General features: G+C 39.4%; 1 protein-coding gene across 1 annotated transcript in view; it reads right to left on the reverse strand.

Annotated features, from left to right (window-relative positions):
- LOC132401966 (uncharacterized) overlaps positions 1–20,493 on the reverse strand; it is a 42,307-nt gene that overhangs the window by 10,811 nt on the left and 11,003 nt on the right. The window contains exon 2 of the transcript XR_009514767.1: positions 10,625–10,704. The gene's annotated coding sequence lies outside the window, so the exon portion shown is untranslated. The remainder of the gene's footprint in view (positions 1–10,624; positions 10,705–20,493) is intronic.

Here is a 20,493-nt window from a genome sequence, read left to right on the forward strand (position 1 = left end):
AATGGTCCCCAGGTTTCTTCGTGATATCTTCTCTACAATTTTAAATATATTTTCATTCTTGTTTTCTTGTACTTTGAAAATACGTTCCATAAATGATAAATATAATTGGTGTTTTTTTGTGTTGCATGGAGCAGCAACCTTTCATTCACTGTCAGCAAATCCAGACACCTCATTATTGACTATAGAGGAGAAACCAGAGGTCCATGAGCTCGTACAACACATGCAGTCCCCATCAAGGGATCAGAGGTTGAAAGAGTCAGCAACTTTAAATTTCTTTGCGTAAAGAGGTTTTGTCCTGGATCCAGCATGTGGCTGTCATTACAAAGAAAGCACAGGAGTGCATCTACTTTCTCAGAAGTTTGCAAAGTTTTAGTGAGTCATCTAAAATCTTGACATACTTCTATAGATGTGTGGTGGAGAGTATACTAACTGGTTGCATAATGGCCTGGTAAGGAAATACCAATGCCCTTGAATAGAAAATCCAACAAGAAGTAGCGGTACTGCCCAGTCCATCGCCGGTCAAGCCCTCCCCTCCGTTGAGCACAGCTGCACTATACCAGGAAAGCAGTATCCATTATCAATTATCCCCACCATCCAGGCCATGCTCTCTTCACACTGCTGCCATCAGAAAGGAGTCACAGGAGTCTCAAATCCAAAATCACCAGGTTCAGGAACAGCTACTTCCCCTCAACCATCAGGCTCTTGAACCAAAGGGAATAACTTCACTCATCCCGACACTGAACTGATTCCACACTTCTTTCACTATAGACTCAATTCCAGAGAAACACAGAAACATAGAAAATAGCTGCAGGAGTAGGCCAGTTGGCCCTTCGAGCCTGCACCACCATTCATTATGTTCATGGCTGATCATCCAACTCAGAACCCTGTACCTGCTTTCTCTCCATACCTTCTGATCCCTTTAGCCACAAAGGCCATATCTAACTTCCTCTTAAATATAGCCAATGAACTGGCCTCAACTGTTTCCTGTGGCAGAGAATTCTACAGATTCACCATTCTCTGTGTGAAGAAGTTTTTCCTCATCTCGGTCCTAAAAGGCTTCCCCTTTATCCTTAAACTGTGACCCCTCGTTCTGGTCTTACATGGACTCCTCTACAACTCATGTTCTTGATATTTATTTATTACTACCTATTTTGATTTTTTTTTTTATTTTTGTATATAAGATCATGAGCACATAAGAATTAGGAGCAGGAGTAGGTCGTCCAGCCCACTTAATAAGGTCATGGCTGATCTGGCCATGGACTCATCTCCACCTACCTGCTTTTTCCCCATAACCCTTAATTCCCCCTACTATGCAAAAATCCATCTATCCTTATCTTAAATATATTTACTGAGGTAGCCTCCACTGCTTCATTGAGCAGAGAATTCCACAGACTCACCACTGTCTGGAAAAAGCAGTTCCCCCTCATCTCCATCCTAAATCTACTCCCCCGAAACTTGAGGTTATGTCCCCTAGTTCTAGTCTCACCTACCAGTGGAAACAACCTTCCTGCCTCTATCTTATCCATCCTTTCATATTTTTATATGTTTCTATAAGATCTCCTCTCATTCTTCTAAACTCCAGCAAATACAGTCCTGGACTCAATCTCCCCTCATAGTCTAACCCCCTCATCACTGGAATCAACCTGGTGAACCTCCTCTGCACTGCCTCCAAAGCCAGTATACCTTTCTACAAGAAAGGAGACCAGAACTATCTGTAGTACTCCAGATGCGGCCTCACCAGTACCCTGTACAGCTGCAGCATATCCTCCCACTCTTAAATTCAATCCCTCTAGCAATGAAGGCCAACATTTCATTTGCCTTCTTGATAGCCTGCTGTACCTGCAAACCAACCTTTTGTGATTCATGCACAAGTGCTCCCACGTCCTTCTGCACAGCAGCATGTTGTAATTTTTTACCATTTAAATGATAATCTACTTAATCATTTTACCTTCCAAAGTGGATGACCTCACATTTACCAACATTGTACTCCATCTGCCTCACCCTTGTCCACACACTTAACCTGTCTATATCTTTCTTCAGACTTTCCATATCTTCTACACAATTTGCTTTTCCACTCAATTTAGTGTCATCAGCAAACAGATACACTACACTCGGTCCCCTCTTCTGGAGCGTTAATGGATATCATGAACAGTTTGCGGACCCAGCACCAACCCCTGAGGCACACAGCTCACCACTGATTGTCAACCAGAGGTACACCCATGTATCCCAACTCTCTCTTTTCTATCAGTTAACCAATCCCATATCCATGCCAATACAACTCTATGCATCCTTATCTTATGGATAAGTCTTTTATGTAGCACTTTATCGAATGCCTTCTGGAAATCCAAGCAAACAGCGTCCATCTGTTCCCCTCTATCCACAGTGCTCATTATATCCTCAAAGAACTCCTGTAAGTTTGTCAAACAGGACCTGCCTTTGCTGAATCCATGCTGCATCTGCCTGATGCATCCATTTCTTTCCATTGTTTTGTATTTGCAGTTTGCTGTCTTTTCTACATTGGTTGTTTTTCTGTCTTTGTCATGTGTGGTTTTTCACTGACTCTATTGAGCTTCTTTGCGAATGCCCACAGAAGACTGAATCTCAGGGAAATAATTGGTGATGTTTTTGTACTTCGATAATAAATTTATTTTGAACTTTGAACTTTTGAACTTTGAACTTTTGAACTTTAGAAGATATGTGTCTATCTGACACGTGAAACTCACAAGCCAAACTTTTTTTTACTAGGCATTACCAGCTAGAACTAAGCACTTTGAAGTAACACTTTGACAGTGTCTATGAGCTGTGCGATCACTTTACTCAGTAAATCTACTCCTATATGGAAGTCATTAAATTGGATTGCAGTTAAATTGCAATTAGTTGTCTTCAAGTCACATCATTGGATGTCTACTGACAAATATTGTAAAAAGTAACAACTTTAAAGTAGCACACAAAATGCTGGAGGAACTCGGCAGGTCAAGTAGCTTCTATGGAAGGGAATAAACAGTTGGCATTTCAGGCCAAGATCCTCCATCAGGACTAGAAGGGGAAGAAGCTAGTATAAGAAGGTGGAGGAGGAGATGTACAAGCTGGCAGGTGATAGGTGAAACCGGGCAAGGGGGAAGGTGAGTAGGTTAAAATACTCAAATATTGTCTAATGTTATTTTTTGATTTTTGATTTTCTTACATTTTAGTTGTCATAAAGTGACTTTTGCAATTGCATTCACTTAATGGATTGTACACTGTAGATGATACACCCAAAGGTCAATAAACTTGGACAATTTTCTTTTGCATTAGTCTGACCACTAATTGGTTGATTATTCGGGAAGAATCCAAAATGATCTGAGGTAATATTTTGTGGTGTATTGAATAAACTGGTTTTTAGGAGAACTGATAAAAATATAAACATTCTTCCTGCACCAAGGGTACTTTAGAATAATAATATTAGCTTTTACATTCAGCAAATATAATTTTGGGTGCCATCTATAATTTTCAAGTCTATCATAAATACAATTGCTTTAATTATTTGAAACATCATTCCTGACCTTATATTTGATTATTCCAGCTTTATACTTTCATGTTGATGCTTTTGACATCATTATACTTTGAACATCAAACGATACTCCAACCTCTCTCCTATTGTCAAATATGCCCCAAGGGGCTTAATCTCTACTCCTGTGCCAAGCTGCAATATTTTCAAGGCTGCAATTGTATTCTTTGAGTTGCTTTTGTTTGCTTTGAATGGGAAGTCTGCAAATTCCCTTTTTTTTAACATTTCACTGAAGCCAGATTCCATAAGAATTGCTTGTTCAGGTATACCTTTATCATTGAAAATTTAAATTGTCAACTTTCAAGTTTAGATTTTGAAATAAAAGGTACAATGCACAGAATCTGGGTATTGCATATTTTTGATGCACTAAGTCCAAGGAAACGTGTTTATGTAGATACAGAATTGGCTTGGGGGTAGTAGATGGAGAGTATTCTGACATGATCAGAGGTGTTCTACAGGGATCTGTTCTGAGACCCTACACTTTGTGATTTTTTAACTCTGCGGGTGAAGAGTTGTGGAGGTGTGGATACTGTGGAGGGTTGTTGTAGGTTGGAACGGGATATTAATAGGATGCACAGCTGGGCTGAGAAGTGGTAGATAGAGTTCAATCTGGAGAAGTGGTAAGTGATTCATTTTGGAAGGGCAAATTAGAAAGCTGGATGCAAGGTTAATGGCAGGATTCTGCGGAGGAACAAAGGGATCTTGGGGTCCACATCCATGGATCCCTCGAACTTGCCACATAGGCTGATAGGATGGTGAGGAGTATAGTGTATTGGCCTTCATTAGTTGGGAGACTGAGTTCAAGAGCCACAAGGTAATGTTGCAGAATCTATAAAATCCTGGTTAGAACACACATGAAATATTCTGCTCTGTTTTGGTCACCATTTTACAGGAAGTATGTGGAAGCTTTAGAGGGGATAAAAAGCAGACTTAGCAGGATTCTGCTTGGACTGGAGATTATGAAGATAGGTTGAAGGAGCTAGGGTTTTTCTCTCTGGAATGAAGAAGGATGAGAGGTGATTTGATAAAGGTGTACAAGATGATAAGAGGCATAGGTACAGTATATAGCTGTAGACCTTTATCACAGAGCATAAATGGCTATTACAAAGGGGCATAACTTTAAAGTGATTGCAGGATAGTATAGGGGGTGTCAGAGGTAAGTTCTTTATACAGGCAGTGCTGGGTGTGCTGCCAGGGTGGTGGGTTAGGCAAATACATTAGGGGCATTTAAGAAATTCTTAGGCACAAGGATAATAGAAAAAGAGAGGATTATGTAGGAGGAAAGAGTTAGATTGATCCTAGAGAAGGTTAAAAGTTTGGTATAACACCATGGGCTGACCAGCCTGTACTGTGGCATTATGTTCTATGTTCTAAAGGGGAGCTACATATAACAGTAACATCAATGTAAGCCCAACTCGTTCTTGAACAATTGACACAACCCTGTTAACTAGGGTTTAGCAACACTATGATCACATTGATCACTAAATTAGTCATTTTCATTCTATTTGTGTCCTTTCTTGTAAAACTTCTGCTTATTTATGTTAAATTTGTCTTTTTTCTTGTGAATGCTGCTTATCTGATGTTATGTGTATGTGATGCTGCTGGAAGTAAATATTTTCATTGTACCTGTGCATACATGTACCTGTACACATGATAATAAACTTAACTTTGACTTTGATAAGATAGTTGGGATATTCTTGCATTAAAGTTACTATTGTGGTTTCTCCCAGTTGGAGCATCACAAGCCAATGTTCACATTCACAAGTGAGTGCTACCTGTCCAGCTTTCCCATCTCGCTTACGTGGAAAGAAGCGCGGCCAAAGTGAACTACTTGTCACAGTGATTGCCATTGATGTAACATGCTGTCAGTGTATGGGGAAGGGTGAAATGGTGCAAGTCAATGGGGTTTCCTTGCTGTGGAGCAGCTAGATCAGGGCTAGCAATTACAGTGTCTAACTCACAGAGGCTGCAATCTTTGTCAGCGCTGCTAATCTGTCAGTTGGGGCTGAATGGAACCCGATACAACCCCACCCCCCCCCATTCAAAGCATTTATAGTCACATGTAAATCACAAGGAAGTTGTGCACATTGTCTTAAAAAATTAATTTTCCTCAAAACTATCCACCTTTCCACTATCATCATCCTTACAGTCTTTGTTTTTAACCTCAGAATATTTTTTTACTTAACAGTTGCTGAAGGGGAGAAAAGAATGGCACAATTTATCATTATATATGGCAACTTTCTTTAAATTAGTGATTCGGGATTAGTAAAGAAAAGTTTCTGAGCCAAGTATGCAGTGTATACAAAGTGTTAAATTCGTACCTCATTATCCATTTAATAAACCTCTATTTACAGAGTATGCACATTACTCTCAAGGCCATCAATCACTGACCATTCCCTCATCACCCTTTTCAAAGGTGATGCCAAGCCCCCTGAATTGCTACCATTCTTCAGGTGAAAAAAAATTCCACAATGCTCTTTATTCAGGAATTCCTGTTCTTTGATTTGCTGATGGTGGGATTCTCATTCATCTATTATCCTTTTCCTTTTATCTGGTGGTGTTCAGGAGCTCCTGTCATCTTAGACTTGGTAGATAACTACAAATGATTTTGTAAATGAAACCCAATGTGTGCATATTGTTAGTTTGAGTATTTAGGGTTGTGGTTGTACCAGACCAGTCAGGCGGGGTGCATTGTGCAGGACAGTGTTGAATTTGAGTGTCACTAGTCCTGCTTTGAAGGCAATTGGACAATATCTAAACACATCTGATGTACCTTGCCGATAATGAAAAGGCTCTAAAGACTGAGAAATTAAGTTGCTCATGAATAGCGTGATCCCAACCTCTGAAATGTTCTCGTGGTCATTGTACTTTTGTGTCTCATCTCGTTAAGTTTCTAATTAATGGTTGTTCCCAGTCTGCTGATGGCAAAAGGCCTTGCAGTAGTAGGCTGATGAATGCCAAGGGTAGGCTATCAGAATCTCTGTTGTTGACCACTGTGTGAATGTTAACTGTTATAAGCCCATATCTGAATGCTTCATAGGTAAACATTGTGAAAATATCAGTCATTTCTGATCTTATGATAGAAGGAAGGTCATTAATGAAAAGCTGAAGATGTTTAGAACTCCTGTCCTGAGGAACTCCTGCACTGAGGTCCTCGAGTAGGGTGACTAACTTTCAGAAATCACAAATATATTCTCTCAAGAGTCCAGCAAGTGAAAAAATTTGTTCTTAATTGCCATCAACTTGCTCAGCCAAAGTCCTTTGAGGTATCAAGAATGCACGATACAATTCTGCAGTTCCACTCTTTCATTTTGCCTTTTTTGCCATAGTTATGAAGAGATCTGTCTGAATCCAACTGGTCCTAGCAAAAGTTTCCTGCATTTGAATTAAACTTTCCATTTCTTAAATCTGTTACTATTCTGTGTGACATGATAAATGACCACCTATTTTGATTCCATCATTAATCTGATCATAGAACTGTCACATTTGCAATGCAAAAAATCATTGTGAAATTCTGCAGGGTTTGGCCTGCAGCAGACATGCTGGGCTGAATCTCCATTCTGTAGGAGCCATTTCACGGAAGAATAATTGCTTCCAAGCTAAAGGACTGGATAGATGTATTGTTATGGCAATAATAGACGTCATCGGTTTAATTGGGGATCTAGATCTTGTCACTGTCATCTGCATGACTTAAAACTAACCTTTGCTTGCAATTAAACCTCCACATGACACGTAATTTTCAAATTTTCTAGCAAGCACTAGGATTCATCTGAAAATCTTCCAATTCATTCCTTGAGAACCACAGAAACTTAAGCTTTGTAAATCTCGGTGATGTCAACATGGAAATTTGTAATTCTGAAATACAAGTTATCATTTATTTGGAAAGGTCTAGTCATTAAGTGCAGAAGAAACAGAACCAAGTGCAGACCATTTGGTCTGCCAATGTTTGCTTTAACATTCATTGAGATTATGGTTTAATCTTTAACTCAGTAACCCTTTATGTATTATGCCTGCAATTGTCCTTAATAAAACAATGCTGCCCATCTCTATATTGAATATGTTCAGTAACAAAGTCTCTGCCCTCTTACATTGTTCACTCTAAATATTTCCCACCTTCTGAGTAAAGAAAAACCTTCCTATCTCCAGTCTGAATAGCTGCCTCCTTATTTTGCGACTTGGTTCTTGATAACCTACATGAGGAAACATTATCACAGTATCTACCCTATCAAGCCCTATAAGAAGTTTGTACAGTCTGGTTCATTCAATCACATTACAGTCTAATAAATTCCAGGGATTATAGACTCAATTTGTTTTATCTCCTGTAGAACTAAGTCTTCCTTTCCCCACTCCTTCCCATCCCAGTATACAATCTAGGGAACTTTTGTTACACTCACCATATTAAAACTGCATCTTTCATAGATAGGGAGACAATACCTGAATATTCCACTTACAGCCTCATTGGGGCCCTTAATGCTTTCAATAACATGGTTTAACTTTTGCACTCAAATTTTCTTGCAACAAGGGCCAAAATACTGTTTACTTTCCTAAGTGCTTGCTGTACCTGCTAGTAAACATTTATAGTGTTTTACCACATCCTTCAGAGTGCCAATGCCTCTCAGTCTAATGACATTTGTATCAAACACTCAGCTTTTCCATTTTGTTTTTGTCTGTTTTTGATTTCTTTTGATTACTTTTGTATTCTACTTCCTCTTTGTTTACCAGCATCTTGGTGCTCTTTTGCTGAATTCTGAATGCTTTTTTCCATCCCCAGTCTACCGCTGATCCCTTTTTTTAATGTAAAATCAATTTTAACTTCTTTTGTCAGCCTTGGTCTGGTATTTTCCTGTTTAATTTTTGTGCCTTAAAGGAGTATAGAATTGTTTTAGCTGTATATTCATTCTTCAGCTGTTAGTTGCTGGTCATCCACTGTCACTCCAGCTTAATATTTCTCCAATCTAAGTTAACATTTCAGAATTCATCCCTTAGATTCAGAGATTTAGATGAAACTAAATCACTTTAATTCTTGATATAAAATTCTATAATTACTGTTCTCTTTTTACTACCAGCTCTCAATTAAAACTTTGATATTGTCTTTTATAATACTGGATCTGTGATTACCTGTCCCTTGTGGACATAGTTTCATAGTTATTAGCTTGGACAATAGTAATACAATGTCAGGCTGTTGTTAATTGACTACAACTCAGCGTTCAACACAATTATTTCATCAGTTCCAGTCAACAAGCTCCAAAACCTGGACCTCTGTACCTTCCTCTGCAACTAGATCCTTGACTTCCTTACTGGGAGACCAAAGCCTGTGTGCATAGAAAATAACATTTCCTTCTCACTGACAACCAACAGTGGTGCCCCTCAAGGATGCATGCTTAGCTCACTGCTTTACTCTCTCTACACCCACAATTGCGCAGGTGGGTACAGCTCAAATGCCATCTATAAATTTGTCGGTGGCTCAAATACTGTTGGCAGAATTTCAGATGGCGACAAAGAGGTGTACAGGAGCGAGATGGGGAAGGTGGCTGAGTGGTGTTGAAGCAACAACTTTGCACTCTCTGTCAGTAAGACCAAAGAACTGCATGAGGACCTCAGGAAGGGGAAGCTGATGAAGCACACGCCAGAACTCATCGAGGGATCAGAAGTGGAAAGAGTGAGCAGTTTCAAGTTCCTGCATATCAATATCTCTGAGGATCTATCCTGAGTCTGACGGATTGATGCAATTACAAAGAAGGCATGAAAGTGGCTATATTTCATTAGGAGTTTGAGGAGAATTGGTGTGTCATCAAAGACACTTGCAAATTTCTACAGATGTATTGTGGAGTGCATTGTGACTGGTTGCACCACCATTTGGTGTAAAGAGGCTATGGCACAGGACCAGAAAAAACTGCAGAGAGTTGTAAACTCATCCAGCTCCATCATGGGCACTAGTCTCCCCAGTATCCATAACATCTTCAAAAGGCAATGCCTCAAAAAGATGGCATCTATCATTAAGGCCCACTGACACCCAGGGCATGTCTTCTTTGTATTGCTACCATCGCAGAGGAGGTATACAAGCCTGAAGACACACACTTCAGGATATTTGGATACTTGGGAGTGTGGAGGAGCAGAGGGATCTGGGGATACATGTCCACAGATCCCTGAACGTTGCCTCACAGGTAGATAGGGTAGTTAAGAAAGCTTATGGGATGTTAGCTTTCATAAGTCAAGGGACAAAGTTTAAGAGAAGTGATGTAATGATGCAGCTCTATAAAACTCTAGTTAGGCCACACTTGGAGTACTGTGCCCAGTTCTGGTCGCCTCACTAAAGGAAGGATGTGGAAGCATTGGAAAGGGTACAGAGGAGATTTACCAGGATGCTGCCTGGTTTAGAGAGTATGGATTATGATCAGAGATTAAGGGAGCTAGGGCTTTACTCTTTGGAGAGAAGGAGGATGAGAGGAGACATGATAGAGGTGTACAAGATATTAAGAGGAATAGACAGAGTGGATAGCCAGTGACTCTTCCCCAGGCCACCACTGTTCAGTACAAGAGGACATGGCTTTAAAGAAAGGGGAGGGAAGTTCTAGAGGGATATTAGAGGAAGGTTGTTCACTCAGAGAGTGGTTGGTGTGTGGAATGCACTGCCTGAGTCAGTGGTGGAGGCAGATACACAAGTGAAGTTTAAGAGACTACTAGACAGGTAAATGGAGGAATTTAAGGTGGGGGGTTATATGGGAGGCAGGGTTTGAGGGTCGGCACAATATTGTGGACTGAAGGGCCAGTAATGTGCTGTACTATTCTATGTTCTATGTTCAACATTTCAGGAACAGCTTCTTCCCCTCCACCACCAGATTTCCAGATTTCTGAATGAACATTATCTTGGATAGTTTTTTTTTTTGTTTCCCCCTCTCCTTTTACACAACTTACTTAATGTTATCTTTTTTATATATACTTGTTGTAATTTATAGTTTTTTATTATTATGTATTGTGATGTACTGCTGCTGCAAAACTGCAAATTCATGATATATGTCAGTGATATTAAAGCTGATTCTAATCCTGTGCCAACAATCACTGGTCGAGGTTCAATACCTGCCGCTGTCTGTAAGGAGTTGCATGTTTCCATGTGACCGTGTGTTTTCTCCAGGTGCTCTGGTTTCTCCTCCACATTCCTAGGATGTACAGTTAAGGTTAGTGAGTTGCGGGCATGCTATGTAAGCGCAGTGACACTTGCTCACTGCCCCCTACACAATCTTTGTCTGTGTTGGTCCTTGATGCAAATAACAACTATCACTGTATGTTTCAATGTTCTATACTTGTGAAAAATTAAGCTAATTTTCCTTAATCTTGTTTATTTCTCAACATACTACCCTAAAAAATCAACTCAAACAAATTTCATGGATTTATCCTCCAAAGATCTTATTGTTTTTTATATTTCTATCACATTGATCCGTCTGTCTTGAAATAAATGCTGTCTGCTTTCAGATAAAAAGCAGTCAGTTGTTTTTTTACAGATTTTTCCCCCTTTTCTCACTCTAATTCTCGTGTCACTCTTGGGTTTATCTGCACCATCCCTTCATCACTTTGATTATCATGACCTATTTCACAACCTTGCTCTCTGATCATATTCTCTCTATGTAATTCTCTAACTTTCCCCTCACCAGAAATCTTCCCCACAGCCAAAGTTTTTGGGTTATTTTTATGTTATTTTTAGTTCAAAAGGGCTTTGGATTATAAGAACAAGCATTTATAAACTTTTGAGTGTAGTTTAGACATTCTCTTAGAGTTCAGAAACCCTTTGATTACTTGCAGGAGCCCATTTCATGTTTCTTTTTCCCAGAAGTTTATTTTTACAGCTCAGTGTTATCATGAAGAAGACAAATGTGTTCTTAATTAAGTGTATCACCAGGATGCAGTAGATTTAAAGTTACTTTCCCTTGTAACTCCTTCATCTTGTAGAGACAGATACTTTTGAGACAATATTCAATGTAACAAGAAGCAGCTTTATAGATTATATGTGATTGAACAGAGGTAATAGTTGCTGTAACATCCAAAACAAAGCAAGCATTAACAGCTCCTTCATGTTTGTTTTGGCCAGCATAATTGCTGATTTTTCCCTTCTAAATATTCCAGACAGGTACAATGCAAGTTTGGTCACCTCCCTTTGCAAAATCTGTGTCTCTCACCTCACAAACTCTCTTGGAATATTCTAAACCATATCGCAAGGCAAAGGTTTACTGCTACAAGCCTAAATCAGAATTAGGTTTATTATCACAGCCTTATTTTGTGAATTTGGTACTTTGCAGCAGCAGTACCATGCAAAGACATAAATTATTATAAATTATATAATAAATAATTCGTAAAAGATTTATTGAGATAATATTCATGAACCATTCGGAAATCTGTTGGTGTAGGGGAAGAAGCTGTTTCCGAATCAGTGGCTCATGTACCTCCTCCCTGATGCTGGTTGCAAGAAGAGGGTGTATTCCAGATTGTGAGGGTCCTTAATGATCGATGCTGTCTTTTTGAGGCACTGAGTCCAACATCTTGTAATCCCCACCAGCACAAGAATCATCCAGGAGCAATAATCCAATCTAATCTAAATGTTTAATTCGGTTATCCTGTCCCATGTTTTGCACTATTCTTTTTCTCTTCCAACTGTTTCAATTTCTTTTCCCTGCAAATAGATCTTTCTTAGTGGTTATTATTTGCCTGAGCCTGGCACGACATTTATTGCTCATCACTAATTACCCTGAGAGAGCTGTATGGAGTCACTTCATCTTGATATGCTGCTCACAACACTTAGCCTTGGAAAGGACCATGGGATTAAGACACAAATCAATGAAAGTAATATGAAATCTTTTCATACCATGAAGACATGCATTTGGGTAGTAACTAGAATGTACTGCTGTGCACAGAACAATGCTATTGTTCTTTTGTCATAGTGATCTCAAGAGATAATCAGGCAGTATCCTTCCTGAGGTGCTGAACTCCATTGTACAGATGTGGATGCATTATGCACTAAAATTACCAGAGAAATTATGCAACTTGCACTAAGAGCTGGAAGAATTCAGCAGGTCGGACAGCACCCCTGGAGAGGAATAAGCAGTTACAGTCTTGGGCTGAAACCCTTTATCAGGACATGAATGGAAAAGAGCAGAACAGCATCTATGCTCTGAGTGTTTTTGATGCTGCTTTCATCCAAAGTAAATATCACCTGTTGTTTGTCAACCCAAGCCCTGCTCCAGCTCGAGGTTGCTTTACAATGGGAGCTGTGCATGGAGGTCCACACTGACCTGAATGGAGTCCTTTCTTGATACTCAATACCCCAAGAATGGGAAAGAAACATGATCTAATATTTCCATGTTTGGCACCCTGCCTTTGCAATGTTCCACAAGTAGCTGGTAAGGAACTGGTTTTGTATTTCTATACATTTTGTGTGGATTTTTCATATTTCAAAACTTTAATGGAATAAATAAACATGACCAATAAATAGGATTTGTGACAGTTCAGCCTTTCTCCAGGCCCTGTCATGCCAAAGACTAAAGTTCCTTGGTGTTTTCCTGAATCTACTAGTAAGCCCAGCATTACTGGTATTAACAGTAGAGACAAGGAAGCAAAATTGTTCAAAATTGCCAGTGCCACTTTGAGTTCAAGGGACCTTGCTCTATGACATATTTGCTGAGTTTACTGCTGAGCTCCACCAACTGATGTGCAAGTGTATCAGGAAACAAAGTGCTGGTGTGACTCTAGAAAGAGTAGAGATGAGCCAATTGTGACAGATTAATACTTTCAGAATGGTGCTACACAAGCAGTTATTAACCAAAATTAGAATTATATATTAATATTCTGGTGCACTTTGAAGGTTGTGTAATGCATTTAAAAGGAATAGAAGTATGTGGTTTTTGGATTGGATGTGAGATACCGCAGGGGTCTGTTCTTAGGCTCCGGATATGCTCAAAGTAAAATAATTGACATTGTGGACTAAAGCAGAATGAAGAAAGATTTCAGAAGGGACATCACCAAGCTATGTGAATATGTAAGAACACAGCAGATGAAAAATGAGAGATCAACTACAATATGAAAGAAAGGAAAGAGTATATTTAATTAAAAGCTGCTGATTCTGAGAGAGAGATAACTGCTGTCCTTGTATGTGAATTATTAAGCTTGTATGAACACCGAGCAATTACAAAGATAAGATAGTAAGTCATTCTTTACTGCCAGAGTGAAGATATATGGCTCCAATTATACAGAGCTCAGTTGAAATTACATCAGGAATAGTGTGTACGGGTCTGGACTCCTGACCAATAGTTTAATGTGTGATGGGAACAGCACAATTTTGGTTCATCAACCGCATATGGTGGATCTGCCTTATGAAAGAGATTAAGCAGACAGGGCCTTTAATCTCTGCTTAAATACTATGTATAAAATCTGGTAAAAACAAAGCAAAATATATACAGTATTTTTAAAATTAGTTTCAATTAATAACATTTAAAGCATTGAAAAATTACACATTGTTCATGATGTTATGAATTTCCATGCATCTTTCCCTTATGTTTGATATAAAACATCGTGTTTATATTAACTCATAAAACTACTTTCAGATGAATGACCTTGTTCTGTATTTACATTCCACATAGATGGTTTGCTTTACTATGATTCATATAAGATGAAATGCTACAAGAGCTTCTGCGCTGAGAGGATTATGAGTCTTTGGAAATCTTGTGATATATGGAGTTAGGTTCACTCCTCTGCCTTTGATATCTGAAATGATACCCTCAGAAGCAATGTCATGAGGTAAATGAATATTTATTCTTTATACATTAAAAAACACACAGTACCTGGAACATCTGTGGTAAAATCTCTGTTATTTACTGTATCTTAATCTCCCTGTCAAGTAACCAAGATAAAAAAAAAGGCAGGAAACATATCCAGATAAGATTTCTGACTGTTTTGATACTAGGCTCATGCTTAGCCGACTAATTGGCATAATGGATCTAATATTGATTCCAATCACTGCATTAGTAGCAAATTAAAGAACAAAATTTATACTGGAGAGCTAAGGGAAAAAGAACAAAAGGTTGAGGGGAATATAAAATGAAGTAATATGATCCAAGTACTTTATTGAATATTTTTGTTCTTCTGTTTTGTAAAACACTTTTATTATCATTAATCAGATAAATGGTTTAAGGTATATACAGACAAGCCATGTGGTAGTCAGTTACAGAACACTTGTCTGTGTCAGGAGCACTCAGGTTAGCTACAGCATGGGTAGGTGCAACAATTCTCCCTCTTAGACTGCTCTGTTTACTCCACATCCACCTATGCTACAGAGATCACCCCACAGTGGCTGTCCACTGATAAATGCTCAACGCAGGAGAAACACGCTAGCTTCAACATTTCCCATCAAGTATGAACAAGTTAGTTCAAATAATCTGTCAAGTGTAAAATGGATGAAAACCAGTGGCTATCATCAAGCTAAATTTGAATTTATCATATTTATTGGCTGACAATCCAAGCAAATCCTTTGTCATAGATAAGTGTGAATATGCACCAGATAGTGATGCGGACAGGTTAATTAAAGACAGGGGGAAAGTGTTCTGTTTTACTCAAATAGATCATGTGGATTGTAAATGGCTGACAAAACTATCTTAGCCTGCCCGCAATAAACACTAGAAAATGCCTAAAGGCACCATTAGTTTCAGTGTTTGAAATCGATTACTGCTAATGACAGACACAGTGCTGACTGAGGTCCTTCAAGCTGCTGTTGGACTAGTGAAGTACAATTCTGAAGATGGATGTAGCCAATCTAGTTTACATCAGGTCCAAATGTAATTGGCTACCATGTTGATATATAAAATGCATAATATTCCCTAGAAATTCAAGTTAAGATTTCAATTATATTGGATAAAAATAGCATTTTTAAAAGCCACCTTGATGGAGTAAAGGGATAGGTAAATAGGGGTATAGATTAGAAGGGATTAAAAGACAATGATTAGCTAATGATCAATTACCTTATAGGGACCTTATGTTGGTAGCTGCACAGCCAAAAAGGGAACCTTACCCAGCAACAATGATATACCAGACATTGTTCCCTAATAGCGTTAGACATAGGTCTAAATAAAAGAATTATCTGGTCGCACAAAGCATTTTTGAGGTATAACATAAATAAATAGGGGAAGGACAGCATTGGGGGGGGGGGTGTAGAATGTTGGAGAGTAGGAACAGGTGTCAACATAAGGAACTGAGATTGTATCCAAGCTGGCCTTGGCAGAAATAATTATAACTAACCAATAATGATTTTACATCTAATTGTATCTTAGCATGTGATCGAAACTATTCTAAAACTGTATTAACTCGAATAATTATACTATTTCCTTTAATGATTGATGTTATAAATTGTTAAGAATTGTGCTTCGGGGAGGGCAGTATCCAGACTGTCTCTTTGGGAGATCAGTCCGTAACTTCCCCCATAGCATGCTATGAATAAAAAGTGAAGTTTGATGAAGTATCGCATGTTTTATAGTTTTATTGAATTTGTGGTACCTTGCGTTATTGCATCGGGTCAACCGCCTTTGACAACCTATTATACAATTTTAATTAATACTTATCAAACACTTTGGATATCAGTCAGCAACAACCACATTGTCAGTAAATTGTTCTGTTGATAAACTCTGCCCTATTCTGCTTTCTGTAAAGCCTCACTAGAATATTTATTCACCCACCCATGGGTGTGTGGATTACACTTGTAATCAGTTGATGACATTGACAAATATGCTATTTACAATCAAATCTACCAATTATAGTCTTGAGGTTCACGTATTTTCAACCTGCTTCCTTTTTAGATTGTCTTTCTAAACATTTCTTTGAAGATTCTGCAGTAACTGTGGAAAAATATTTGCAAAAATGCCTATGTTTGAACATTCTAAACAATATAGATTAAGGAATTGTGGGAAGAAATCCTTCAACTATATCCATGGAAGACAAAGGCCAAACTCTTCATTTGCTGTCACGGTCTCTGTGCCTTAACCATTTGCTTTTCCAGTGTAAACCATGCTTGGTTTCTAGCTTTTCCTGCTTCCAATTGAAAGGTAATTAATTTGAAGTTTTCACGGTGGAGAATGAAACAGAGTTTATGCCTGATTTTTTTAAAATATTCCCAGCATTAGTTTATTTCAGATTTCCAACATCCGCATTTACTTTCCCGGTGAGAAAGGAATCAGACTTAAGATATCCACCAGATGGATAGTGGTAGAGGGCAAATCCTGATAATTGCTCTTAACTTATCAGGAAAAGAAGTAGGGTCCTGATGAGGGATGTCAGGCAGAAACGTCAACTATTTATTCTTTTCCATAGATGCTGAGTCATTCAAACATTTTGTATATGCTACTCAAGAAAGATAAGATATATATTATTTATAATCATATAAGACAACATTAACAACTTCTATCTGAGCAATTTTGAATACTGCATTAGAATAAAACATTTATCGGAAGATAAGTTGAGTATTACATTTCATGGCAGTAGTTTGCAAGAAGTAAGGGTGTCAAGGTATTAGAAAGAATGTAATAACAGCAACTTATCAAGCACCTTCACAACTCGGCAAAGAATATCTAGAAACATAGAAAACCTACAGCACAATACAGGCCCCTCGGCCCACAAAGCTGTGCCAAGCATGTCCTTACCTTCGACTACCTAGGCTTACACCTAGTCCTTTATTTTCCTAAGCTCCATGTAACTATCCAGGAGTCTCTTAAAAGACCATATTGCATCCGCTTCCAACACCATCGCCGGCAGTCCATTGTGTGCACTCACAACTCTCTGCATTAAAAACTTACTCCTGACATCTCCTTTGTACCTACTTCCAAGCACCTTAAAACTGTGCCCTCTCATGCTAGCCATTTCAGCCCTGGGAAAAAGCCTCTGACTATCCACACGATCAATGCCTCTCATCATCTTATACACCTCTATCATGTCACCTCTCATCCTCTGTCGCTCCAAGGAGAAAAGGTCAAGTTCACTCAGCCTATTCTCATAAGGCATGCTCCCCAATCCAGGCAATGTCCTTGTAAATCTCCTCTGCACCCTTTCTCTATCTTCTGCATCCTTCCTGTAGCAAGGTGGCCAGAACTGAGCACAGTACTCCAAGTGGGGTCTGACCAGGGTCCTATATAGCTGTAACATTATCTATCAGCTCCTAAACTCAATCCCACAGACAATGAAAGCCAATACACCGTATGCCTTCTTAACCACAGAGTCAGCCTGTGCAGGAGCTTTGAGTGGCCTATGGACTCGGACCCCAAGATCCCTCTGATCCTTCACACTGCTAAGAGACCTGCCATTAATACTATATTCTGCCATCATTTTTGACCTACCAAAATGAACCACCTCACACTTATATGGGTTGAACTCCATCTGCCACTTCTCAGTCCAGTCTTACATCCTATCAATGTCCCACTGTAACCTCTGACAGCCCTCCACACTATCCACAATACCCCCAACCTTTGTGTCATCAGCAAATTTACTAACCTATGCCTCCACTTCCTCATCCAGGTCATTTATAAAAATCACGAAGAGAAGGGGTCCCAGAACAGATCTTCGAGGCACACCACTGGTCACCGACCTCCATGCAGAATATGACCCTTCTGCAAACACTCTTTGTCTTCTGTGGGCAAGCCAATTCTGGATCCACAAAGCAGTCTCTTTGGATCCCATGCCTCCTTACTTTCTCAATAAGCCTTGCATGGGGTACCTTATCAAATGCCTTGCTGAAATCCATATACATTACTCCTACTGCTCTACCTTCATCAATTCGTTTAGTCACATCCTCAAAAAAATTCAATCAGGCTCATTAGGCACAACCTGCCTTTGACAAAGCCATGCTGACTATTCCTAATCATATTATGCCTCTCCAAATTTTCATAAATCCTGTCTTTCAGGATCTTCTCCATCAACTTACCAACCACTGAAGTAAGACTCACTGATCTATAATTTCCTGGAGAATCTCTACTCCCTTTCTTGAATAAAGGAACAACATCTGCAACCCTTCAATCCTCAGGAACCTCTCCCATCCCCATTATGTATTAGGTAACCTTTGGATTCAGGATTCAGGATTCGGGAACATCCTACCCTCTAACATCCAATTTCTAAATGGACATTGAACCCATGAACATCGCCTCACCACTTTATTTTACCCTATTTATTTTAACTTAACTACTTAATAGATATATATATATATATACCTAGAGTACTTCAGGTTTTTTTCCTCTAGAGTTATTAAGTATTTCATTGCACTGTTGCTGTAAAGTTAAAAAAATTTCATGACATATGCCAGTGATATTAAACCTGATTCTGGTTTTGATTTGCATATGGAGACTGTTTCATTGATGTTTCTATATGTTTGGACAGCTGTTTCAAAATGAATAAGCAAAGTAGTTGAACCTGTACAGTAAACAAAATACAACAAATCTGATTCAGCCAGCCATAGAGTCATAGAACATTACTGCACAGAAACACGCCCTTTGGCCCATCTAGTCCATACTGAACTACCAATCTGCCTAGATCCCATGGCCTCCATATCCCTCCCACCCATGTACTTATTTATATTTCTTTTAAATGTTGAAATTGAACCCACATCCCCCACTCCCGCTGGCAGCTCGTTCCACACTCTCACTTCCCTCTTGAATGAAGAAGTACCCCCTTATGTTCCCTTTAAACATTTCACCTTCCACTCTTAACACATGACCTCCAATTCTAGGCTCACCCACCCTCAGTAGAAAAAGCTTGTTTGCAGTTACCCTTGCTATACCCCTCATAATTGTGTATACCTCTTTCAAATCTCCCCTCATTCTTTTACACTCTAGGAAATAAAGGCCTAACCTATTCAAACTTTCCCTATGATTCAGGTCCTCAAGGCCTGGCAACATCTTTGTAAATTTTCTGTGCACTCTTTCAATCTTATTGATTCCTTTCCTCTTGGTGGGTGACCAGAACTGCACACTGTACTCCAAATTAAGCTTCACCAACGTCTTATACAACTTCAACTTAACATCCCAACTCCTGTATTAATACTTTAATTTATGAAGGCCAATATGCCAAAAAAATCTACCTGTAGCACCACTTTCAAGAAATTTTGAATCTGCCTCCCCAGATCCCTCTGTTCTACTACACTCCTCAGTGCCCTCCTAATTAAGCAAACACGTCTTCCTTTGTAACGAGCAAACACGAGGAAAACTGCAGATGCTGGAAATGCAAGCAACAACACACACAAAATGCTGGTAGAACACAACAGGCTAAGCAGCATCTATAGGGAGAAGCAATGTTGACGTTTCTGGCCGAGACCCTTCGTCAGGACTAACCGAAAGGAAAGATAGTAAGAGATTTGAAAGTAGAAGGGAGAGGGGGAAATGCGAAATGATAGGAGTAGACCGGAGGGGGTGGGATGAAGCTAAGAGCTGGAAAGGTGATTGGCGAAAGTGATTCAGAGCTGGAGAAGGGAAAGGATCATGGGACAGGAGGCCTCAGGAAAAAGAAAGTGGGGGGGGGGAAGCACCAGAGGGAGATGGAGAACAGGCAAACAACTAAATATGTCAGGGATGGGGTAAGAAGCGGAGGAGGGGCATTAACAGAAGTTAGAGAAGTCAATGTTCATGCCATCAGGTTGGAGGCTACCCAGCCGGTATATAAGGTGTTGTTCCTCCAACCTGAGTTTGGATTCATTTTGACAATAGAAGAGGCCATGGATAGACATATTAGAATGGGAATGGGACGTGGAATTAAAATGTGTGGCCACTGGGAGATCCTGCTTTTTCTGGTGGACCGAGCATAAGTATTCCACAAAACGGTCTCCCAGTCTGCGTCGGGTCTCGCCAATATATAAAAGGCCACACCGGGAGCACCAGACGCAGTATACCACACCAGCCGACTCACAGGTGAAATGTCGCCTCACCTGGAAGGACTGT

Source organism: Hypanus sabinus, chromosome 11, assembly GCF_030144855.1.
Source record: "Hypanus sabinus isolate sHypSab1 chromosome 11, sHypSab1.hap1, whole genome shotgun sequence".
In the NCBI taxonomy this organism is placed as follows: Eukaryota; Metazoa; Chordata; class Chondrichthyes; order Myliobatiformes; family Dasyatidae; genus Hypanus; species Hypanus sabinus.